General features: G+C 41.1%; 1 protein-coding gene across 4 annotated transcripts in view; it reads right to left on the bottom strand.

The window, feature by feature from the left end:
• znf618 (zinc finger protein 618) overlaps nt 1-17,335 on the bottom strand; it is an 81,873-nt gene extending 64,538 nt beyond the window's left edge. For all 4 annotated transcript variants that reach the window (XM_061698065.1, XM_061698068.1, XM_061698067.1 and 1 more), the window contains exon 1: nt 16,949-17,335. The gene's annotated coding sequence lies outside the window, so the exon portion shown is untranslated. The remainder of the gene's footprint in view (nt 1-16,948) is intronic.
• Between the last annotated feature and the right edge of the window lie 7,578 nt (nt 17,336-24,913).

Here is a 24,913-nt window from a genome sequence, read left to right as displayed (position 1 = left end):
GCCATGAGTCTTTTTGGGAATGATGAAACACGTGGATTTGGGGATTCTCTGCCATTACTCCTCGCAAATCATCTCCAGTTCTGTCAGGTTGGATGGTGAACGTTGGTGGACAGCCATTTGTAGGTCTCTCCAGAGATGCTCGATTGGGTTGAAGTCAGGTATCTGGCTGGGCCATTCAAGAACAGTCACTGCGTTGTTCTGAAGCCAGGTATTTTAGCTGTGTGCTTAGAGTCCTTGTCTTGTTGGAAGGTGAACCTTCAGCCCAGTCTGGGGTCCACTCTGGAGAAGGTTTTCATCCAGGATATCCCTGTACTTGGCCGCATTCATCTTTCCTTTAATTGGAACCAGTCGTCCTGTCCCTGCAGCTGAAAAAAACGCCCACAGCATGATGCTGTCACCACCACCATGCTTCACTGTTGGGACTGTATTGGACAGATGATGAGCAGTGCCTGGTTTTCTCCACACATACCGCTTAGAATTAAGGCCAAAAAATTCTATCTTGGTCTCATCAGACCAGATAATCTTATTTCTCACCATCCTGGAGTCCTTCAGGTGCTTTTTTAGCAAACTCCATGTGGGCTTTCATGCGTCTTGCACTGAGGAGAGGCTTCCGTTGGACCACTCTGCCATGAAGCCCCGACTGGTGGAGGGCTGCAGTGATGGTTGACTTTCTAGAACTTTCTCCCATCTCTGGACTGCATCTCTGGAGCTCAGCCACAGTGATCTTTGGGTTCTTCTTTACCTCTCTCACCAAGGCTCTTCTCCCCCGATTGTTCAGTTTGGCTGGACGGCCAGCTCTAGGAAGGGTTCTGGTCATCCCAAATGGCTTCCATTTAAGGATTATGGAGGCCACTGTGCTCTTTGGAAGATTAAGTGCAGCAGAAATCTTTTTGTAACCTTGGCCAGATGTGTGCCTTGTCACACTCCTGTGTCTGAGCTCTTCAGGCAGTTCCTTTGACCTCATGATTCTCATTTGCTCTGACATGCACTGTGAGCTATAAGGTTTTATATAGACTGGTCTCTGGCTTTGCGAAATCAAGTCCAATCAGTATAATCAAACACAGCTGGACTCCAATGAAGATGTAGAACCATCTCAAGGATGATCAGTAGAAATGGACAGCACCAGAGTTAAATATGAGTGTCACAGCAAAGGGTCTTTTTTTTAATAAATCTGCAAAAATTTCAACAATTCTGTTTTTTTCTGTCAATATGGGATGGTGTGTGTACATTGATGACAAAAATTTACTTAAATTATTTTAGCAAATGGCTGCAATATAACAAAGTGAAATGTTTAAGGGGGTCTGAATACTTTCCGTGCCCACTGTACTTGCTCTTATTTTGAAATTAACAGCCCTACTTTTATTTAGTAAATGAGAAAGCACACATTTGTGCTCGTAAGTTTGATTACCCAGGCAGAATTTGTAAGATGGGTTCAATTCTTTAAAGAAAACATGAAGGACCAGGCGAAACACATTTTATTTTAATGGGATTCAAATTAAACTGTCAAGCATTTGAGAAAAGCATTATTATTAAACAAAACAAAGAAATGATGGTTGTTGCTCAGTCATCAGTCGTATTAAAAAAAATAATAATAATGTATATATATATACATATATATATATATATATATATATACACACACATATATATACACATATACATACATATATATATATATATATATATATATATATATATATATATATATATATATACACACACATATACATACATATATATACACACACACACATATATATATATATATATATATATATATATATATATACACACACACACACACTTCTCAAATTCTGTCTGAGTATGTAAACATATGAGTACAACTGTACAAATTTGGAGGCACATCTACCCCTGTCATATTTTATAATGAAAGTGTAGGTCACACCTTTTTCATAACCTCTAGTTGGCATACTAGAATGAAAGTGTACATCTTTTTCACAACCTCTAGGTGGCGGTGGCATACTATAATGAAAGTGTACAGCTTTTTCATAACCTCTAGGTGGCGATGGCATATTGGAATGATAGTGTACAGCTTTTTCATAACCACTAGATGGCAACATACATTTATAAAATGTGAAGTTTTTTTTATTTATTTTCCCCTATACCTACGGTATGTATAATGTGCACTATTGACTTTTTTGGAGAGGGGGGGGGGTTTGGGGGGAGGAATGCGCATTATACATGAGAAATTACGGTATTTTATCTTTAAACTTACATTATGTAACCCATTCGTTAATCATAAATGGGTTAGTTTTTTCTCATAAATGACTGTTGCTGATTATTGTTCTCTGATTGAGTAATATCAGTTGATCAAGCATTTTCTAACATTCCATAATACAAAATAAGTAAAGTATGTTTGATTATTTCTGATATCGGATTGGACCGGTATCGGCCAGAACTCAAGGCTGCAATATCGGTATTGGATCGGAAGAGAAAATAGTTCCCTACTAGGTGGGCTGACACACCGAGAAATGCATCTTCTCTGGTTGCCACAATTTAGAGAGCAACTCGTAACTCTACTTAAATTCCTAAGTGTTGTGTATTTTGTGTTATTCGGGGTACCGCAGTCTGTTGAAATGCAAAGCATTGTGAATTTATAACTAGCTGGAAGTATTGTCTCATAGGTGAGGTATACCTATGATGAAAGTTACAGGCCTCGCTCTTCTTTTTAAGTGGGAGAACTTACACAATTGGTGGCTGACTAAATACATTTTTGCCCCACTCCATTCCAGGCACCGAAGACACGGGGCGTATTTTCAGCACATTCTACGACACGCCCTCAGCAACCAACAGCTGGAATAACATCTCGATGTTTCACAAGTTTGGAGCCTAATTTTATACACTTGGCGCATTTAAATTAAGTGTCGTGTTAATGTTCAAATTGTCCATAATGTTACAGTTGCTTATGATAAGAAGAAGCCTAGCATTAGTCATGGCTTCTCAGTATAATATGGGTAAGTGCATTCAAAGAATTTAAAAAATATACAACGGAAAGTCATGCTCCCCCTGCTGCCCATGAGTTGCTGAGCTCATCCTTCCAGCCTTTTAGAGCTGCGATCTCCTCGTTACATGAGGCTCAAGGGAAAATGGAAACGATGACATTTAAATGTCAAATGTAAAAAGATACAACTTTAAATGCCAAATAGTTAAGGTTGAACACAAAGAAAAAATAATTCCTGTTACTTTAGTTTGGCTATTTAAGCATACTAATATTAAAGTGAAACTAATTTAAGCTCATCTCTCAGCTCATGTTCTCTTTTGTTTCCATTGTCAATTCAAGATTTTTATTTGCGGATCCTATTATCAGTTTTTTTTTTTTTTTTTTTTTAACTCATCGAAGGGGCTTATTCCCTCTTTATTTCATGACAAAGTCAGAATGGTCACAGCCAAGAGCTGATCCCAAATTTGACCAAAGAGTCAGAATGTGGCCAATATCATAATCAGAATCATCTTTATTTTGCCAAGTATGTCCAAAAAACACAAGGAATTTGTCTCCGGTAGTTGGAGCCGCTCTAGTACAACAGACAGTCAATTGACAGAGAACACTTTTGAGACATAAAGACATTGAGGAAAACAGTCACTGAGCAATAAAGGGTTGTTAGTTATCTGGTAATGCCGGTACAAGATATACTAGATACTAGAATGAAAGTGTACACTTTTTTCGTAACCTCTAGGTGGCAGTGGCATACTACAATGGAAGTATACAGCTTTTTCATAACCACTAGATGGCGGCATACATTTATAAAATGTGAAGTTTTTTTATCCTTGGGTTCTGCTTCCCTGATTGCTCAGTTTGGCCAGACGGCCAAACCCAAACAGCTTCCATTTAAGGATTATGGAGGCCACTGTGCTCTTAAGAACCTTGAGTGCAGCAGAAATTATTTTTGTAACCTTGGCCAGATCTGTGACTTGCCACAATTCTGTCTCTGAGGTCTTCAGGCAGTTTCTTTGACCTCATAATTCTCATTTGCTCTGACATCCACTGTGAGCTGTAAGGGTTTATATAGAGTTTATATAGGTGTGTGGTTTTCCTAATCAAGTCCAATCAGTATAATCAAACACAGCTGGACTCCAATGAAGGTGTAGAACCATCTCAAGGATGATCAGAAGAAATGGACAGCATCCGAGTTAAATCTGAGTTTCACAGCAAAGGGTCTGAATACTTATGGTTGTGTGATATTTCAGTTGTTCTTTTTTAATAAATCAGCAAAAATTACAACAATATGTTTTTTTCTGTCAATATGGGGTGCTGTGTGTACATTAATGAGAAACAAAAATGAACTTAAATGATTTTAACAAATGGCTGCAATATAACAAAGAGTGAAATTTTTAAGGGGGTCTGAATACTTTCCGTACCCACTGTATGTGTTAAAATAAAAAAGGAAATATTGGGTGTCCATAAGCACTAAGTTACCAAAACTCTCCGTTACAGATAAAGGAAGGCTGAAGGCAAAACATAGCTCTATATTAGATTTAGTTTGAAAAGTACTGAGAATTAATTATATTGGGGGGAAAAACTACAGAGGTAAAAATTTCATACTCATTGTTAAAAACGTGAAAAAACAGAGGTTTAGGCACCCTTTTTGTTTTTGGAGCATCACTGAAAAAACCCTGTCAGTGATCACATGACTGGTGTCTGCCCAAAGCAGATAACAGGTTTGCACACTAGCCCCCACTGCACTGTGACAGCCTTAGTAATTAATATGAGTGACAGGCCATTGAATAACTAAAGTTTACCTGTTCGAGTTTCTTACACTTTCTTAATCATCAGTATAATTTAATACCACTGGTGACCTGTTGTCCTCTGACCATCTGTTCTTTCAAACTGTAAAACATCTGCTCAAAATAGCAACAAGGTAGAAACTAAATGTACAAACCTAACCCAAAAAGAAGAAAAAACAACCAAAGTGTAGGTAATGAGCCCATGTGGTTTTGAGTTAAATTAAATTTGCATTTCAAAGATGAAGCAAAGATCAGAGCGAGTGTCATAAGTAAGCAAACACTAGCCACATTAGGATTTAGGTGTATTTCCAAGATTTCTTCCAAAGCAATTTTGGGTACAGCTATTTGGAAATAACAGTATATTCTCTACGGTGCAGAGTATACAAAGTGGATGAAGTGAAAAGTGCACATAATAACAAAAATACCAGCACCATAAAGAATTGGTTCGATTGCATGGAATTCACTGGAGATTAAGTGTCGAAGCAACAGAACCAAATTAACAAAACAAAAACAAAAAACGTACAGAAATAGTTGGCTGGAACCTTCATTAAGTTCAGACATGAAAATACCAAAAGCATGAAAAAAGTGACAACAAAAATAAAATAAATAAAAAATACATTGTAAGGGGGTGGGTCTGGGGGATCCCCCGGGCCCCCGCAGAGAATTTTTTTGATTTCAACATAAATTAAGCAATCTGCAAGACTCCGACGAGTACAATAAGGCAAAATCTACACATTTTCTTCACGCAGAAAAAAATATTTACACCACTCAAGTAGATGTTGATGTACAAATTTAAGATTAGAATTAAATTTGCCTAATTTCTTTGCTTTTTTGTTTTGGCCTCCAACTTGAGTGACCCATCTCCACCTGCACTTGATGCCTGCTTGAAGCTGTGCCACATGAATAGCATCCTCCTCTTTAAGCACTCTCATTCTGGAAAAGAATTGACTAAAATCATTGTCTGTTTCACCTCATTTTTCACTATTACCAACTTCAAAGGCTAATCCCAAATGCATCTTCCATGAAAATATTAACTACAATATTTTTCTGTTTTTATTGGCCATTTCTGAATTTTAAGTTAATTCATTGTGTTGTGACATAATCCCTAACATCGCTACGTCGCTTAATACATTTAACATTAACATCCGTAAACTATCCATCCATCCATCAATTTTCTACCGATTATCCGGGTCGGGTCGCGGGGGCAGTAGCTTTAGCAGGGACGCCCAGACTTCCCTCTCCCCAGCCACTTCATCCAGCTCTTCCGGGGGGATCCCGAGGCGTTCCCAGGCCAGCCGAAGATCGTAGTCTCTCCAGGGTGTCCTAGGTCGTCCCTGGGACCTAGGTCCCTGTCCTAGGTCGGCCCGGAACACCTCACCAGGGAGGCGTCCGGGAGGCATCCGAATCAGATGCACCAGCCACCTCATCTGGCTCCTCTCAATGCGGAGGAGCAGCGGCTCTACTCTGAGATCCTCCCGGATGACCGAGCTTCTCGCCCTATCTCTAAGGGAGAGCCTGGACACCCTGCGGAGGAAACTCATTTCGGCCGCTTGTATCCGGGATCTCGTTCTTTCGGTCACGACCCACAGCTCATGACCATAGGTGAGTGTAGGAACGAAGATCGACCGGTAAATTGAGAGCTTCGCCTTTCGGCTTCAGCTCCTTCTTTACCACAAGGGACCGATACAAAGTCCGCATCACTGCAGACGCTGCGCCGATCCGTCTGTCGATCTCCCGTTCCATTCTTCCCTCGCTCGTGAACAAGACCCCAAGATACTTGAACTCCTCCACTTGGGGCAGGAACTCATCTCCGACCTGGAGAGGGCATGCCACCCTTTTCCGACCGAGGACCACGGTCTCAGATTAGGAGGTGCTGATTCTCATCCCAGCCGCTTCACACTCGGCTGCGAACTGCTCCAGTGAGAGTTGGAGCTCACGGCTTGATGAAGCCAACAGAACCACATCATCAGCAAAAAGCAGAGATGAAACACTGAGGCCACCAAACCGGACCCCCTCTAACGCCTCGGCTGAGCCTAGAAATTCTGTCCATCAGAAGTTATGAACAGAATCGGCGACAAAGGGCATCCTCGGCGGAGTCCAACCCTCAACGGGAACGAGTCCGACTTACTGCCGGATATGCGGACCAAACTCTGACTCCGGTCGTACAGGGACCGAACAGCCCGTATCAGGGGGTTCGGTACCCCATACTCCTGTTTGGGCCTGCCACGTCGGACCGGCATCTTCCCCCACCATCGGAGCCAACTCACCACTCGGTGGTGATCAGTTGACAGCTCCGCCCCTCTCTTCACCCGAGTGTCCAAGACATGTGGCCGCAAGTCCGATGGCACGACCACAAAGTCGATCATCGAACTGCGACCTAGGGTGTCCTGGTGCCAAGTGCACGTGTGGACACCCTTATGCTTGAACATGGTGTTCGTTATGGACAATCCATGACGAGCACCGAAGTCCAATAACAGAACACCGCTCGGGTTGTGATCGTGTGTGTGTGTGAGGGGTGGGGGGGGGGGGAGGGGGGGGGGGGGCGTTCCTCCCAATCACGCCCTTCCAGGGATCACTGTCATTGCCCACGTGAGCATTGAAGTCCCCCAACAGAACAATGGAGTCCCCAGCGGGAGCGCTCTCCAGCACCCCCTCCGAGGACTCCAAAAAGGGTGGGTACTCTTAACTGCTGTTTGGTGCATAGGCACAAACAACACTCAGGACCCGTCCCCCCCACCCGAAGGCGGAGGGAGGCTACCCTCTCGTCCACCGGGGTGAACCCCGGAACCCCAACGTACAGGTGCCGAGCCGGGGGGCAATAAGTATACCCACACCTGCTCGGCGCCTCTCACCGTGGAGGACTCCAGGGTGGAAGAGAGTCCAACCCCTCTCGAGAGGACTGGTACCAGAGCCCAAGCTGTGTGTGGAGGCGAGTCCGACTATATCTAGTCGGAACGTCTCGACCTCACACTCCAGCTCGGGCTCCTTCCCTGCCAAAGAGGTGACATTCCACGTCCCTAGAGCCAGCTGTTGTAGCCGGGGATCGGATCGCCAAGGTCCCCAGCTCACACTGCACCCGACCCCTATGGCCCCTCCCACGGCTGGTGAGCCCATGGGAAGGGGGACCCACGTTACCCTTTCGGGCTGTGCCCGGCCGGGCCCCATGTGTGCAGGCCATGCCACCAGGCGCTCGCCTTCGAGCCCCACCATCAGGCCTGGCTCCAGTGGTGGGCCCCGGTGACCAGCGTCCGGGCAAGGGAAAACAAAGTCCATTGTTTGTCGTCATCATTAGGGGTCTTTGAGCCGTGCTTTGTCTGGTCCCTCACCAAGGACCTGTTTGTCATGGGTGACCCTGCCAGGGGCATAAAGCCCCAGACAACTTAGCGCCTAGCATCACTGGGACACACAAACCCATCCACCACGACAAGGTGACGGCTCAAGGAGGGGTCCTCATATATACCTAATTTAATTGACTTCCCAATATTTATTTGGAGGAGATAGCTGTCATGTGTTCTGAGGTGAAATTGAAATCTGTCAGAAAGCTCTTGTTAGAGGAATGCTTTCAAAGAATTGTAATAAGATTCTGAGAATAATTTTGGTTAATTGTGCTACTACAACTTACTCCAATTCTTACTTAAACATGTCTTTAAGTAAGTACTTTCTATGGGTTGCATCATTCTACACAATACAACACTGGCATCCTAAAAGGAGGTTAGAACATTCAGAGAGTTATACTCCCATCTAATAAAAAAAAATAATAATAAAAATTTCAAAATAGCAATTCATTACATTCATTTTCCCCGTAGTCAATCCAAGAAAGCTAGTGAAAGGCCCATCCATAGATCATATATCCTACTGTATATGCTCTGTAGCTTTACTGGAAGGAGGTTAGACATACAAGCACAACATTTTCACATACTCTGTTAAGAATGTAGTGCTACCACTGCTGTGCTATCTAAAATAATTGCCCTAGATTTGGTTAACGTGCTGCTATGTGACTGTACACAATAAAGGAAATCAATCACTCCTATGAACAACAAATTTAAACTAGCAGTAACCAATGTTGCTGTTTTACTTTGCACCCCCTCATCCCCCACCACCACCACCCCGCCCCCCAGAAAAATCACTCCTCTTTGCAAGTCAAATATACTAGAAAGGAAAATCCAAATATGAAATACAAATTTGCTTAAGGGCTCAGGAAAATGTTTGCACTCTCAGGAGGGGGAGTAAAAATAGGAGCGAGTTAAAAATGGAGGACGGACGGGTCACTTCAATCACTGCTTTCACTGCATTGGTTTGTGTTATCTCAAGCTGAGACAGGAAAAATAGCCTTTCCTTAATCAAATATACATTTTCCTGTCCTCTAATATGGTGCTTGACCATCTTTTTTAAAAAAAAAAAGCAATAACGCAAAGAATTGGCATAAATCCCCCACCTGGAACCTCATTCCAACATATACACACAAGAGATGGCAACCAACTGGCGAATAGTAAAATTCCATCAATTTCACTCCACAACCCTCCATAAAAAACATTTTCAATCTATATGTTAATGCTTTGAATTAAATTTTAATAACAGGAGATATTGAAAAGCAGACTTGAATCATGCAGAAATAAATCCAGAAAGATCAGGGCCCTAAAATTAGAAATTTAAGACAGCACCCGATCTGCTGCTAAAACCCTTGTAGGCTGGTAGATTAAATTTTTGATGGAAATCAAAATTACACTGCAAACATACGCGGGCGCAGCAAACCTGGCACCATTGTGATTTATGGATTCATTAAACCTGCACCAGTTTGTTCCCTCCCCATTTTTTTAACCACGTCCAGAAATTACATTTGCTTTGCTGAATTATTATTATATTTTTTTTAACAAAAAGCAACCCAGGCTCTACCTTCACAAAATGGTCAAGTGGAAAAAAAAAACATAAAAAAAACATGATTTTGTGTACATAACCACTGAATGTAAACAAGCCTAATTTTCACTGCTTCAGCAAATGAATGTCCTGATGCATTATTCATCAAACCAATAAGGTTCATTTTTACAAGGGAAGGGAGAGGAAGAAATATGAGCAGAAAGCACACGATTTTATGCGGCGGCCCTAACCCCTGAAAAGCAATTTCCCAGGGACTAATATAAATTAGGCAATTTTCAGACATTTTCAGCACAGCCACTAAGAACACAAGAGAACAGCGGATGCCTGCTATGCTCAAAATGGATTCTAAAAGGCTCATTTTAACCCACATCACTTATCCGGAATAGTGCTTAAAAGGACTGGTAAGGAATCAAAGAAAGCAAATCTTTCTTCTTTAGAAAATAGAAACTCAGGTACCAAGTTGATATAGACAAAAACAGAACAACCCTCCCTGTGACTCGATAGACAACTATGTCGTTCTTACGCTGACTGGAAATTTCCGCCATCTGTTCTCCAAATATAGACCTATAGGTTTTGTTCTTGACTTTCAGTATTATTTCAAAAGAGCATAACATGGCGGCAACTCTACGTCAAATGTCTCAAAGGGTGTAAATGTTTTTTTAATAAATAAAAACAATAAAAAAAATTAATTTGATTTGACCTACATTTTCAGGATGGCTAACCCTGTACAGTTGAAAGATGCTAGCATATTAGTTCAACAAGCAACAAGAACTAACACTGACAATGAGTTTGTTTACTTTAGCTTCTTTTGTACTACACATATTCCAAAAGACCCACAGTCCCTCACTGGTGTAGTCAAATGTTTGGAGAAAATTGTTGGTAAAGCATGTCTCTCAAGGCCTCTTTATACTCCCGCAGTCAACAACGCCCGCATTGCATCACGTGACTGACGAATTGGCCAGCGCGGTTTGACGCGTTCACCGCAAAAATTGTTGCTGCGCGTAGAATGCCGCGGAGATCATCTCTCGTGATTGGTCCGTTTTAGTCACATGCTGTGATGATGCAATCAGCGTTCCTCCCGGTTCCACATAGCACCTACGCCGCTGCATTCTCAATTGATTTTGCAGCAAAAGTAAACGTATCATCTGGTAATCTAGGTCCATTTGGTCTAGCAGACTCTGTTCCACGGTCATCATTGTTGTTGCTTTGTTACTTGTTACGGAAAGGAAAGTAAAAACGGCTACCGGAAACGGCCACAAAATGCAGAGGAAACTCCACCCTGTGGCGTCCTAGCCAATACCAGCTGTAGCGACACCCCCTGACTTTGAGGAGAACTGCAGCACACTTTCAAAAGAGCGCACGTGGGTGGCGCTAGAATGTAAAGGCGAACTGTGTGTAGGATAGCTGCAGTGACGTCAGCGCGGTCGCCGTCGGTGCGAGTATAAAGAAGCCTTCATTCCCATGACATCAGGCGAGAGCATAAAACTGCACGACCTACGTTTAGAGCGTCAAGTGATACCACAGCATATTTCACAATTCAGAGAACATCAAAAGGCTTGCTTTGACTTTTTATGTGCATCACTTATTAAGAAGCAGATCGAACAAGAAGGTGAGAAAAATTATATCCCGTACATTAGTACTGTCATCTGTTGTCAAATGTACAGTGGTTTTTTGTTTGTTTTTACAGCAGGTAAGTTTGGGCATTTTGTTTTTACATTTTAATATGTACTTAGATTAACTTCTTTTTATACTTGTTCGCGATGCACCGAAATGAAAATTGTTGGCCGAAACCCCTCCGCCCCCAAAAAATATTAAATAATAAAATTCAAATTAAAAAAAATAATAAAAACATTAAAAAAAACTGACGAACCCGTAGCTGAAAGCCGAAACGCAGAAAGAAAATACTGAGAGCTGCCAACCTATAGAAACTCACTTCCAGAACAATGTCTGAATTTCCAATTTGTAAATTTATGTCAAGAACATTACAGACAGACAGTTATTGAATATTTTATGTAATAGGAAAAAAATATTCCGCATAGTGTTCAACTTCACAACATAATTACTCTACAGGCTTTCAGAAATTATGGCTCCAATATTTGTTATTCTAATGTACTTATTGCATCAACCGAATGGCGAACAGATTTGCAGCCAAATGACTTCTCTTGCATGTTCTTTTTGTATGTCCTGCATCCACTGTTGCGGCTGAAATTATGCAAATTGCCCCATAGTGGGACTAATCAAGAATAGCTTGTATTATAAATATTTATTATATTCATGTACTTTTTAAATTATAGGCCTATTTTCTCTAGTGACATAATGTCAGTAACGTACGAATGAATTTCCGGTTTCCGTTCCCTGGTATGGCTGTCTAGCATTGTATATTACAGTATTTTCCTCAATAAACGCATTCATTTGCCTGGTATTTTACTCTTAATAGTTGGCTAATCTCCGCTATAACACGGTTCCAGACAGGTCCATGTAACAAATGAACTGTACCACACAATAATAATAATTGTGGTGTTTTGCGACATCATGTCAGGATAGCTTAGCAACTAGCCTGGCGTACCCGTCTCTACCCTTTCTCCCGGCCTTCATGATGACAATGAAACTTTGTCTAAAAGTGTTGTTTATTAACAGTCATTGAGGGGATGATTAGTGATATATGCTGCATTGACAACGGACGCAAGGCACACATTCACCTCTGCCGCTCGGCATTATATTTAGCCGCGTTAGCTGTAGCTTGTAGGTAGCTGGGGGCGGCGCAAAATAGCATGCGACAAGCATTCCACCCCCGAACAGCGGAAAGCAATGAAAACACTCCAGTTTAGGTTAGAGAGTCGCTAGGATGACGATGGCAAAACCTTGTGGTTCCCACAATTCATTGCAACATGCAAATTAGAAATATTGCTGTAATAAATACTTTCATCTTTGTTGTTTATATATGTTTATGTTACCACTAGCTCGTTGAATTTGTGTGTTGTTTAACTGTCACATTTATGGTTGAGTTCCATCCATCCATTTTCTGAGCCGCTTCTCCTCACTAGGGTCGCGGGAGTGCTGGAGCCTATCCCAGCTGTCATTGGGCAGGAGGCGGGGTACACCCTGAACTGGTTGCCAGCCAATCACACATAGAAACAAACAACCATTCGCACTCACAGTCACAGTCATGCCTACGGGCAATTTAGAGTCTCCAATTAATGCATGTTTTTGGGATGTGGGAGGAAACCGGAGTGCCCACACAGGCACGGGGAGAACATGCAAACTCCACAAAGGCGGGGCCGGGGATTGAACCCGGGTCCTCAGAACTGTGAGGCCGACGCTCTAACCAGTCATCCACCGTGCCGCCTATGGTTGAGTTACGGTGCTCTATGTCATTATCAAACAGTGAATGTAAGATGTTGGCAGGGCTGTGAAAAAAAAGAAGAAAAGAAAAAAGAAATTGGCTAACTCAGCTTGTTCGACCACAAAAATTGGTTGATGCAAAACTTTCTGCCTCGAAGCAAATAAAAATATTAATAAAAGCATATTTGCGCCCCCCGGAATCAATTTACGTCACCCGGAACCATTTGGCCACTGTCCATGTTTACAGCACAGACTTCAGTTGCAGACGGACACACTGTTGGACCAGTGAAAAACATTTCAAAAAATGACAGAGGAGCATCTGTAAGTGATTTTTAAGACACTATATATATAAAACATTATGTATGAGTGAGCTGAATGGTAGTTTGCATTTGTTTGTTTTTTTTTAAACAAAAATGGTAATTGTAAGCACGTTAATGCTATTCATGAATCTAACCATTTAGCAAAGGCTATTTTTGTTGTCTCAAATTCTGTAGTTTATACCATACACCAGGGGTATCAAACTCATTTTTACCAAAGGCCATATTGGCATTACCAATCCCGTCGAACGGCCAGTTAGATGACAATAAATGTAACTAAATGTAATGTAAAATAAATGTAATGATACTCTTCAACATATTGTTAAATAACTATTTATTATTACTTATTGCCCTGGTATTATAAGATGAATCCTAAGAAACCCGAGTTGCTTATCAACCATCAAAGTATTTACTATTAACTACTGAATTATTTAAGTAAATTTAAGTACTTTTGTTACGCTTGACAATTTTGCACTACTCAGAACATTGGTGACAGAGTGAGCATTTTAGAAATACAAATCAGCCTGGTATAAAGTGCAAAGGGAATACGACCTGCTAATGAGAAATGTGTGAATACTGTAGTGAATACTGTAAACATCTGTTGAATAGTGAATATTGTAAAAATGTGTCTTCATGAATACAGAAACCCATGGACACAGCACCAGAAATGTATATATTTGTTTTCCAATCTTTGTTGAAAAAGCCTTCTATCTGAATCAATTTTTAACTTTCTCGACATTTCGGGATCATTTGTAGAAGTTTCTCAAGACCCTTATAAAAGTGGTTTACACTGATGCGGTTTTCACTGATGGTGTAGTGGTACACTCGCCTGACTTTGCTGCGGCCAGCGTGGGTTCAGTTCCCACTCAGTGACGGTGTGAATGTGAGTGCGAATGGTTGTCCGTGTCTATATGTGCCCTGCAACTGACTGGCGACCAGTTCAGGGTGTAGTCCGCCTTTCGCCTGTAGTCAGCTGGGATAGGCTCCAGCGCCCCGCGACCCTAACCAGGATAAGCGGTGTTGAAAATGGATGGATGGACTGATGCGGTTACACTACCACCTAGTGGTAAAATCCCATCACTTGGCAGTAATTTGTAAGGCAACGATGTATTACTGGAAATGGAGTTGATGGTGTAAACTGCTCAATTGACTTAAGACCTTTCAATACCCCGCGGGCCACATAAAATGACACGGCGGGCCACGTTTGGCCCACCGGCCATGGGTTTGATACCGATGCCATACACTCAGTACCAACATACGCAGTTTAAGGATAGAAGTCCAGCATTCATAAAGGAGAATAAAACGCATGTTGGTAGTTAAAGAAAAAAAAGAGGGAGGGGGCGATTCCTATTAGGAGTCCTCGACGAAATATCTATAGAATAATCGATTTTAAAAAGATTCGATAGTGACAGCCCTAGTTGTAGGTAATATAGTTATCTCCCAGTCATTTCAACTGGATAGTAAGTAAAGCGCTATAGAGCATTGCTCGTTAATAGTAAATGTTTCTTAAGTATTGAGTGTACAGGCCACGACAAAGCTAAGCGCTAGCGGCAATAAACAGCATGTTATTTCGGCCGTTTGATTTCGGTGAAAAGAGTGTTTTGGCCCGAAAAACGAAAATGCACTTTTGGGCCCAATTTTTGGTGCGTTACTAATACTTACCTGTATAAACGTTGAGAATTTAAAGTTGTTGGTTTTTTTAACGTTACTTTTTCTTAATGATATCCATTTTATTATTATTATTATTATTATTATATCGATTGAATGAAGACATTTGGTGAGTATGCAGGGTGAGAAGCTGAAACATGAAACCAGATTTCATCTGTATCCAATCCACTGTGAGCACTTGGAAGCAATTTAAATTTAACACGACAGGACCCTTTTCAAACACTTTTGTGAAATCGTACGTGGTTTGAACACATTTTGTTGTATTTGTGGGGGGATTAGCGGCCATAACATTAAACCAAGATTTATCTGGATGTGATCCAGACTGCAAATGTGGAAGCAATAGAAATTTTACATGGAAAATCTCATTTAACCTGTTTAAACGCTTGCAGCTCAGTCAAATCTCATCAGGGCTACTTGTAATTTGTTTGGATCTCATCATATTTTGTTCCTTTCCTCTGAGAAGAAAACCATTTGATTTGACTCAAACTAAAACTTCATCTTATTTCAGATAGTAATATCCTAGATTGTGGTTGCTCAATCGTGAATTATGCACATGGCAAATGTTTAAGCCTTAGCGGGTCTACTGAAAAAAATAGCATCAATTTCCTTATTTGAGATTAAATTTCAACTCAATAAACAAAGGCAGAATTGTCCTGCCAGATTTCTTATAATTTTCCAGCAGCCCTCTGAATTTATTATAAGGACTTAACTAGAAGGTCAGCATTCAAATTACCCCCAGCAAAATGGCAACCAGACTAAAAAAAAATTAAACATAAAAATAAAAAAGCACGCCAAGCAAAATGGGAAAAGCGTCCGCAGGATTATTAAAATAAACCGCAGGAGCACTGCTTATGATTATTTTTCCTGCCCTCCATTTTTTGCTGACATGCTCTTTCTTCTTCCATTGCTCCTCTGTTCATTTTGGACTTTTTTGGGGGGAGGTTTTGCAAGTAAAATTCCCAATCTCTAGGAATCACAAATTTATGAAGAAATCTTTAATCATGAACCAAGAAGAAGGAAAGCAAAATGAGGTGAAATACAAAAGCTATGAATGCAACAGCAAAATCAAGTGCTAGATTAAGTAGCTTTATGAATTTATTCATTCTTCAAAAATTGTCTGTGACTTTATAGGCTTTTGTCACCCTTAAACAAAACCATTCAAGGCCAGAGGCTCCTGCAGGGGAAAATAACCGGAGAGGAAAAGAGCTGACTTGCACCCTGCGGATGGATGCAGATTTTTTTTAAAGGTCATTGTGAAGTTATTATGTTGAAAAGTAAACTAATTTGTCTCATTTGAAACAAAAAAATATTGCAATTTGAATGTTTTTCAAATTGTATCAAAAAACTAATCAAATTACATTGACTGTATTTAATTTATCCAAATGGCTGCCTACAGGTGGCGCCACTCAGTCGCAGATTTAAAATAAAAAATAAAAAAATAAAAAACATCCATCTTTACTAAAAAAAAACAATAATACCATTTAAGATGCATTTCTAAGTGAAGACACTAAAGTGGTGGTCGTATCCGCCTGTGAAGCGTGTTAGGCGGTCAAAGAAGCACCATGAAGCGGTCTAAATATGGTCTGAGAACCGGAGAGAGAAGGGGGTAACTCCGGAGCCCTGCTCAAATTTGATGGAAAATTGTACAAAAAAAAAAAAAAAAAAAAAAAACATGGCTGCAGGAGCTTTTTGTGTGTGATGAGATTGTTCCTCCCCTTCCTCGTCGTCCTTCATTTCACCACCATAGCTCGCTTATAGCTTCGGTTAGCTACATTTCCCTCACCACACGATTCAGAAGTTACAATTCCTAAATAAAATTCCGCGACAAACGAGCAAAATTGCTTCTCAATGATGGCTGCACCTGGTTTGGAAGGCGAGCTCTGGCTAACTGTAGCTGGCGCGTCCATTAGTCAAGTGGAACAGCCATAAACTTGATGTTAGCTCGCTACTGGAAATTTGTAATTTTATTTTTTCCACCCAAAAAAATAAGCGATTTGACATACCTCCAAAAGCGTCGTAGCTCATGCGAAAACACTCCTGACGAAAAAGCCTCCTTTCCCCGGCCAGGATTTACTGCAACAACGGCTTCCTCCTCCGGGGGAGGGAAAAAAATGTGAATTAGTTATGAGGAAATTCAAAAATGTGAGAAATTTCCCCTCAAGTCTTGTGTTTTCCCCCCCCTCGCCGTCTCGACACGCTACGTTACATTTTTTTTTTCAGAGCAAATAACGTAACGACTCGACAATTACACGACAGTACGGACCGTGCGGGGCTGTCCGCTTAACAGCCCTCGCACTGGGGGGGAGGTTGAGCCGCTGGTCCTGGTGAGGAATTTTTTCGTCCGCCATGCACAAGGGCAGATTCCAAAATTACAGCGCCGGCCCGCAATAGCCTACATTAAAAAAGGAAAAAAATGGTGGGGAAAAAAAAAAGTCTGGGAAGAAGAGGAGTGGGGAGAAATAGGTTGGCCGACCATGAAGGTTCAAGGTGCAAGGAACTTATTCTACGTGGGAACTAGCTGAATACTTCAATTGCTCCGTGTTATGTGGCTGACATTTGTTATTTTTGGAATCATATTCAAGTATGTTAATCAATTTTATCATTGTGAGATAGTTCCATAAACATTCAGACGACACATTCGCAGCCACTTGCTCGAATATGTCGACAACGACAACCGAATTTGGTATTCGTAGGAATGCCAGTCAACCGTAACCTTTTGGTTGGCCAACATTTTATTTACAAACAATTCTGACTTTTTTTTTGTTTCGTTTTTACTTTCATGAATACTTAAATTCTAGTTTTCTGTGATTGTGTGATTACGGAGGCGGGACAATAACTAAATAATCACTTCTGAATACAAAATAAAAAGAATATGATTTGAAAGTTCAATTTAAATTAGGGGGGGCTAAAGAAAAAAAATCTCACAAAAATAAATAACAAATTCGGTAAAGGTAAAAAAAAAGGTAAAAATGATATGAATGGTACGCCTCCCTGTTTCACAATCAATTTCTATATCCTATTAAGATGCTTATTAAAAAAAACTAAAATAAAAAAAATATTTAAAAAAAGGTGGGTCGGGGGGAACTAGTGTCCTTTTGCTGCATTAATTTGATGTAACCAGCAGAGAGCAGCAACACACTTAAGAATAGTCACTGGTTCCAGCACTGTGACTGGTGAGCAAAACATACACAGTATCTCACGTTGCTTCCTTCAGAGAACAAATTCAAATAATAATAAAACAACATCAGGGAATCTGGTCAAAATGCTGTCAAAGGACACTACAGAAAACATGTTTAGAAACCACTTAATGAATGAATTAATTTTGTTACACTTATTATAGTCCCTCAAAGGGAAATACAATTTACACGTTGCTGTATATTTTGTGTTGGACACCACACAGAGAACCAGATCACAGACATGCAGGTATGCAAGGAGAGACTCGGAGTGATTTAATAGTAATCATAAACAAAATCTTAATACTGTGTTTGGATGGGCTTGGTGTGGAACAAAACAAGTGGCTTTAACCTTCTACTTTGTGCAACATCCTTGGGATAAACTGGAACTGAGATTGAAATTGAGACAAACTCAAGTAACCACTGGCCGCTTAATTTGTACACATTTTTGCTAAATATCGAATAACATTAGATGTGTTCTAATTTTTTTGTCAAGTGAAAATGCAGGTCAAAACTAAATTTTTAAAAATATATTATTATGGGGCACGGTGGACGACTGGTTAGCACATCCGCCTCAAAGTTCTGAGGATCAGGGTTCAAATCCCGGCCTCGCCTGTGTGGAGTTTGCATGTTCTCCCTGTGCCTGGGTGGGTTTTCTCCGGGTACTCTAGTTTCCTCCAACATCCCCAAAACATGCGTGGGAGGTTAATTAAAGACTCTAAATTGCCCGTAGGTGTGAATGTGAGTTCGAATGGTTATTTGTTTATATGTGCCCTGCGATTGGCTGGCAACCAGTTCAGGGTGTACCCCGCCTCCTGCCCGCAGTTCGCTGGGATAGGCTCCAGCACGCCCGTGACCCTATTGAGTAAAAGCGGTAGAGAAAATGGATGGATATTATTATGGAGAAATGCATTGAATACTCCAGGCAGACTGGGGTGAGGTAGTCACATACCATTTTATCATAAACATGGTCGCATACAGCATTGAGAGACAATGTCAGTTGACTGGACAGCGTCGCTACACAACATAAAATCATATTTAACACCGCACGTGTTCCTTGTTTACAACAAGAGCTAAGTCTCCACGCTCTTGGTGTGCTTTTATAGATTCTGCTGTTTTGGTTAGCAACAGAGTTTGAACTCAACATGAACTTAAGCAACTTCCAACATACTCCAGACCAGTGGCTGTGGTGTCAAGACACTGATATCCTAAACTGGTCCCGGGGCCCTTAAGTAGCCACTCCCCAGTGTGTGCTGCTAACAGTGTGTGTTTGCTTTATCCAACTCTGTGATGGGTTAAATGCAGAGGAAAAATTGTGTGTGCGTGTGTTCATGACAATAAAAGATGATGATTCTACTGTAGCACCCTCCCGGATTCCCAAAACATTTATGTTAGAATTATTGAAGACTGAATTCTCCACACGTCTGAATGGTTGTTTGTCTATATGTGCCCTGCGATTGGCTGGGGACCAGTTCGGGATGTACTCTGCCTCTCGCCTTCTTTTGTTCGCAGCAAACCCGGTGTCCACAATGCCACAAATCGCTCCTTCATTATGTTTCACAACTAAAAATTGGTACAATAACCTCCTTTTCCTTCAAGAGGCCACATAACCAGGTGAGAAAGCTGACAAAAATGGTGCTATTTCTTCTTCGCTGGCCTACATTGGCTTGAGCACTGCCACGCCTTAGTAAGTTTAACCAAAAAAAGTGTCACACGAAGGGAAAGGTTCTTGCTGATGGAAATTCATTTAAAAATAAATATTGTGAGAGCTTTGTACATCAGTTTGAAAGTAACTTTTCTCTTTGCAGCTGTTATCAGGGGCAGCACCATGTAAGATCTGACCTTGCTCAGATAATTTATCGCTATCGCTGGGAAAATAAAGGATCCTTGTGGTGGGTGGTCTAATAGAGTCACAATATAGTGGCTTTTTCGTATTTCCTGGGTAATCCAAGTCATTTGCCAAAAAATATAAACGTCATACTACTCTGAATAAGCAGCTTTCTTCATGACTGATTTGTTGCTTTTCTTTCAATTAATCAACTGAAACTAACTGATTCATCTTGTTACATTAGAAAATACAGGTAGCGAATGTCAAGATAATAGAATGACCTGAAAAGGGTCTCCTGAAAAGCACGCATCACCAACGTTTGAATGCTGTTAGTTTTTACACCAAATAAAACAAATACAGTATAACTTTTCTTCCTATTTTAGCTTAAGAAAACAAATTGCTTCACGGTTGCTTGTTTTTCCACCTATAGCGCTCTGGTGGGTGGCTGTGGATCAGTAGGTAGAACGGGTCGTACAGTGACCGAAAGGTCATTGGTTCGAATCCTGGCTACGACTGTCCGCATGTCACCCGTTGATGTATGTATGAATGTGTGTGTGTGTGAGTAGGTGAATGTGCGGCTTTGTAAAGCGCTTTAGGCACTGTGATGGTGTAGCTAAAGCGCTATATAAATGCAGTCCATTTATATAAGTGCAGTCCATTTGGTTTTCATATTGGTAACGCCTTTCACTGTAAATGTACTCTGCGGAGACAAAACTCAAATCTGAAGCTGAATGAAGACATTCTGCGCTATTTATTATTTAAATAATCTATTTCCTAGGACATACCCGTGGAACAAAACACACCTGTCAGTCGCATCTTCCAATTCTTTTGCTCACACGAAAAAATGGGTGTGTTCAAACAACAGGTACTGTCTTCTACAGCATGTATCTGATGCAAATATACTGCAAATACCTGGAATAAAAAGTTGAAATATTGATCACTTGTGTCATATTCATCTTCCATCCATCCATTTTCTGTACCGCTTATTCTCACTCGGGTCGCGGGCATGCTGGAGCCAATCGCAGCTATCTTCGGGCGAGAGGCGGGGTACATCGTAAACTGGTTGGCAGCCAATCGCAGGGCACACTTAAACAACATTCACACTCACATTCACACCTACGGGCAATTTAGAGTCTTCAATCAACCTACCACACGTTTTTCAGATGTGGGAGGAAACCGGAGTATCCGGATAAAACCCACGCAGACACAGGGAGAACATGCCAACTCCACACAGGCGGGATCTGAACCCCGGTCCTCAGAACTGTGAGGCAGATGTGCTAACGTTCACTGTGCCGCCTCATTTTCATCCTTCGATGTTAAGAACAAACTGTTTCATTTTTATGTCTCATCTTCCTCAGAGTGCTGTAATCTTACCACTAAAATCTACAACCACAATAAAAATAAACATATTGTTAAATTATTATCTCTCTGACAGTGGGGTACCTATTGTACCTACAGTAAGTGTATTGTTTGTATGAGACAACAGTAATTGCTGCCTTTTCACATATAATTACTATATAAGGCTGATATGGAGCCATTTTCTTCTGTGATAGCAAGACACCAATCAAAAAGGTTTGTTGCATTCATGTTATAGTATTATTTGGACACAGGCAGCATAATGTAATTTCTAAAATAATCCACAGCTGGAGTGGTTGCTTTAAAAATAAATAAATAAATTACACTCTAAATTGCCCGTCGATGTGAATGTGAGTGCAAATGGTTGTTTGTTTATATGTGCCCTGCGATTGGCTGGCGACCAGTTCAGGGTGTCCCCTGCCTCTCGCCCAGAGTCAGCTGGGATAGGCTCCAGCACGCCAGCAACCCTAGTGAGGATAAGCAGTACAGAAAATGAATGAATGAATGAAAAAAATGACACTATTAATAAGGTTTAAACATTTCCCCACTGACAATGATGTACTACACAATTCAGAATCAGAATCCTCTTTCTTTGCAAAGTATGTAAAAAACACAGTACGTGATTGAGTAACAGTGAGTATACGAACAAACCTGTAAATGTATTTGTATTTGTATTTTTTTACTTTATTCTGTCAGTGCCGCTTGAAAGTGTGTAACTTGTGTGTAACTAACCGAAGCATTTTTTGCAAAGCAAATAAATTTGGTTTACATAAACAAAAATGGATCATTACAATTCTTGCATTTGCAAAACAAATTATTGTGAGTTAATAATAGTTCTCCATCCACAATTAAACTTATGATTTACAATTCAATGGCCTGTTTGTGGTATGTTCTTGTTACTCAACTTCGGATGGTGGAAATAATACAAACAAAACAACCATTGTGGTGATCCACAAGAGTATCTTCAGAGGCGAGGCAGGAGATGAAAGAATCAAAGGGAGTTGTTGGCTCCAAAAGGAGTGGTTGGCTGTTTGATGTGAAAACACTCAGGTTGTATGTGGAGATTAAAGTGACATGACTGATTGTCATCTCCTCGTATTGTTATTTACCACATCGCCACACCATCCATCCATCCATTTTCTGAGCCGCTTCTCCTCACTAGGGTCGCGGGCGAGCTGTAGCCTATCTTGAGGAGTATCTGTAACATTTGCACAAACAACATTGTCCCAGATTATCGCACTACTCGTCACTTTAAACCGCACACACTCCTTGAAGTCTCAGCGCCCTTTGCACAATGGTCATTGCACCGGACTATTGCAATATTAGTCATTCGAACTGCTCTAAGTGCTAGAGGACTCTGCATCTTTTTGCACAATTGTTTTTTGTCAACGTCTTTATGTCTCCAAAGTGTTCTGTAAATTGACTGTCTGTTGTACTAGAGCGGCTCCAACTACCGGAGACAAATTCCTTGTGTGTTATGGACATACTTGGCAAATAAAGATGATTCTGATTCTGATCCCAGCTGTCATCGGGCAGGAGGCGGGGTACACCCTGAACCGGTCGCCAGCCAATCGCAGGGCACATACAAACAAACAACCATTCGCACTCACTGTCACACCTACGGGCAATTTAGAGTCTCCAATTCATCCATGTTTTTGGGATGTGGGAGGAAACCAGAGTGCCCGGAGAAAACCCACGCAGGCACGGGGAGAACATGCAAACTCCACACAGGCGGGACCGGGGATTGAACCCGGGTCCTCAGAACTGTGAGGCTGACGTTCTAACCAGTCGTCCACCATGCCACTCGCCACACCATAATGATAATTAAAGGTTCATGAAAGCTAATACATATCAACACCTGATTGAAGTGTGTCATGTTAATAACAATGTAAAATGAAAACCAAAATGGACATATCATCATGTCCGCACATTACTATAAAATGAGTTTATGAGTTCGTTTTTGATCCACAAAGTAAGCTCAAGCATTTAATTGTCGTTGTTTTAAATGAGGAAATTATGATTTAATGTGCATAGTTATTATCTCAGCAGCCTAATATAAAAATCCCCTTGGAAGAATAAAATTTTGTGGCCTTCATGTATTTCTTTGTAGTTGATGGGGAAGTACTGTACTGCAAATAAAAGTAAAGAAAAGTGAAATGTTTTGTCACAGAGTTGGCACCTTGCCATAAACCTGTGGTTGTTCTTTGGTTTTAAGTGTCAGGAGGTTAGGATTAGGGGTTTTGGTGGGGTAAAGGTTAGTGTTAGGATTGGGATTTGGTTTAGGTTATGATGGGTAAAGGTAAGTATTTGGTGAGAGTAGGTCAGAGTTAGATTAAGGCAGTGATTTCCAACCTTTATGGAGCCAAGGCACATATTTTACAATTGAAAAATCTCACAGCACACCAACAAAAATTTCCCAAGAAGTGGACACATTAATTACTGCATGTACTTCCTGCCATCTAATAGAAGAGCATTTATTTGTTCTGTCTGTCACTATGCCTCAATGTCATAAATAGATGAACAAAGATACATTATTTTTTGTGAATCCAAATTGTGTTTTTTTGAGCACTTATGTAAAATTTTATAATTTCCCACGGCACACCTGAAGAGCGCTCACGGCACACTAATGTGCCCGGGCACACTGGTTAGGAATCACTGGGTTAAGTTTATGGGCTAGGGATATGATTAGGGTTAATGCATTGGGTTGGGGTTGGTTTGGGGAATAGGGCTGTGGTTACGCATCAGGGTTATTGTGTTAGGGTTATGGAAGGGTTATGTGTTACGGTTAAATTAATCCGGGTTACAATTCGGTCAGGGTATGTTTAGGGAAGTGTTGTTTGTTGTTTTAGGATTGGAAGTTAGGCTTATGGTTGTGGGTAAAGCTCAGAGTAGTATTACTATTAGTAGTAGTATTAGGGCTATGGTTAATGGTTAAGGGTCAGTTTACGGTGGTTCAGGTTGGAATCAGGTTAGGGCATGGGTTTGGGATGGTGTGTTTAGGGAGTATGGTTCACGATAGGATTCAGGATTTGAGTAAGGTTGGGTGTTATGGTAGGGTTTAAGGTTGGGTTCAGGAAAGGTAGGAATTAGGATAAAGTTACATGTTAGAGTTATGCTTTAGGTTAGGACTAGGAGTAAAGGTTGGATTAGGTTTAGGGTAGGTTACGATGACGGATTTAAGAAAGGCTAGGGTTGTTAAAGGGTTATGTGTCTAGGGGGTATTAGGGTTCAGGGCTAAGGTCTTGCAAGGTATGCTAAGGTATTGCTTGTCATCATGCATGAGAATTGTTCAAAGACAAACAAAGGTGTGTGCGAATTCAGAGACACACTTTCCACATTTTTTTGGGGTCTGAATTCCAAATTGTACAATGTCAGGGCCTGACCAAGGAGATATTTTGTTCTGTTCTGAACAAGCAAGGCACATTCGGGACTGTCTCTTATCAAAGTGTGGTGCTTAGTTTCAGCAAGATACAATTTGTAGCTGTCATGTTCAGTTCCCTCATCTATCTCATTTTCTATTTTCTGGATTTTTTGCCCCCCTCCCCCGCTTTTCCGAGTCGTTCTTTGGTCATTTGGGCGAGAGGTGACTCGTCTCGACAGCAACCTCTCTT

Source organism: Phycodurus eques, chromosome 15, assembly GCF_024500275.1.
Source record: "Phycodurus eques isolate BA_2022a chromosome 15, UOR_Pequ_1.1, whole genome shotgun sequence".
Classification (NCBI taxonomy): Eukaryota; Metazoa; Chordata; class Actinopteri; order Syngnathiformes; family Syngnathidae; genus Phycodurus; species Phycodurus eques.
This window is presented reverse-complemented; position numbering and strand designations above follow the sequence as displayed.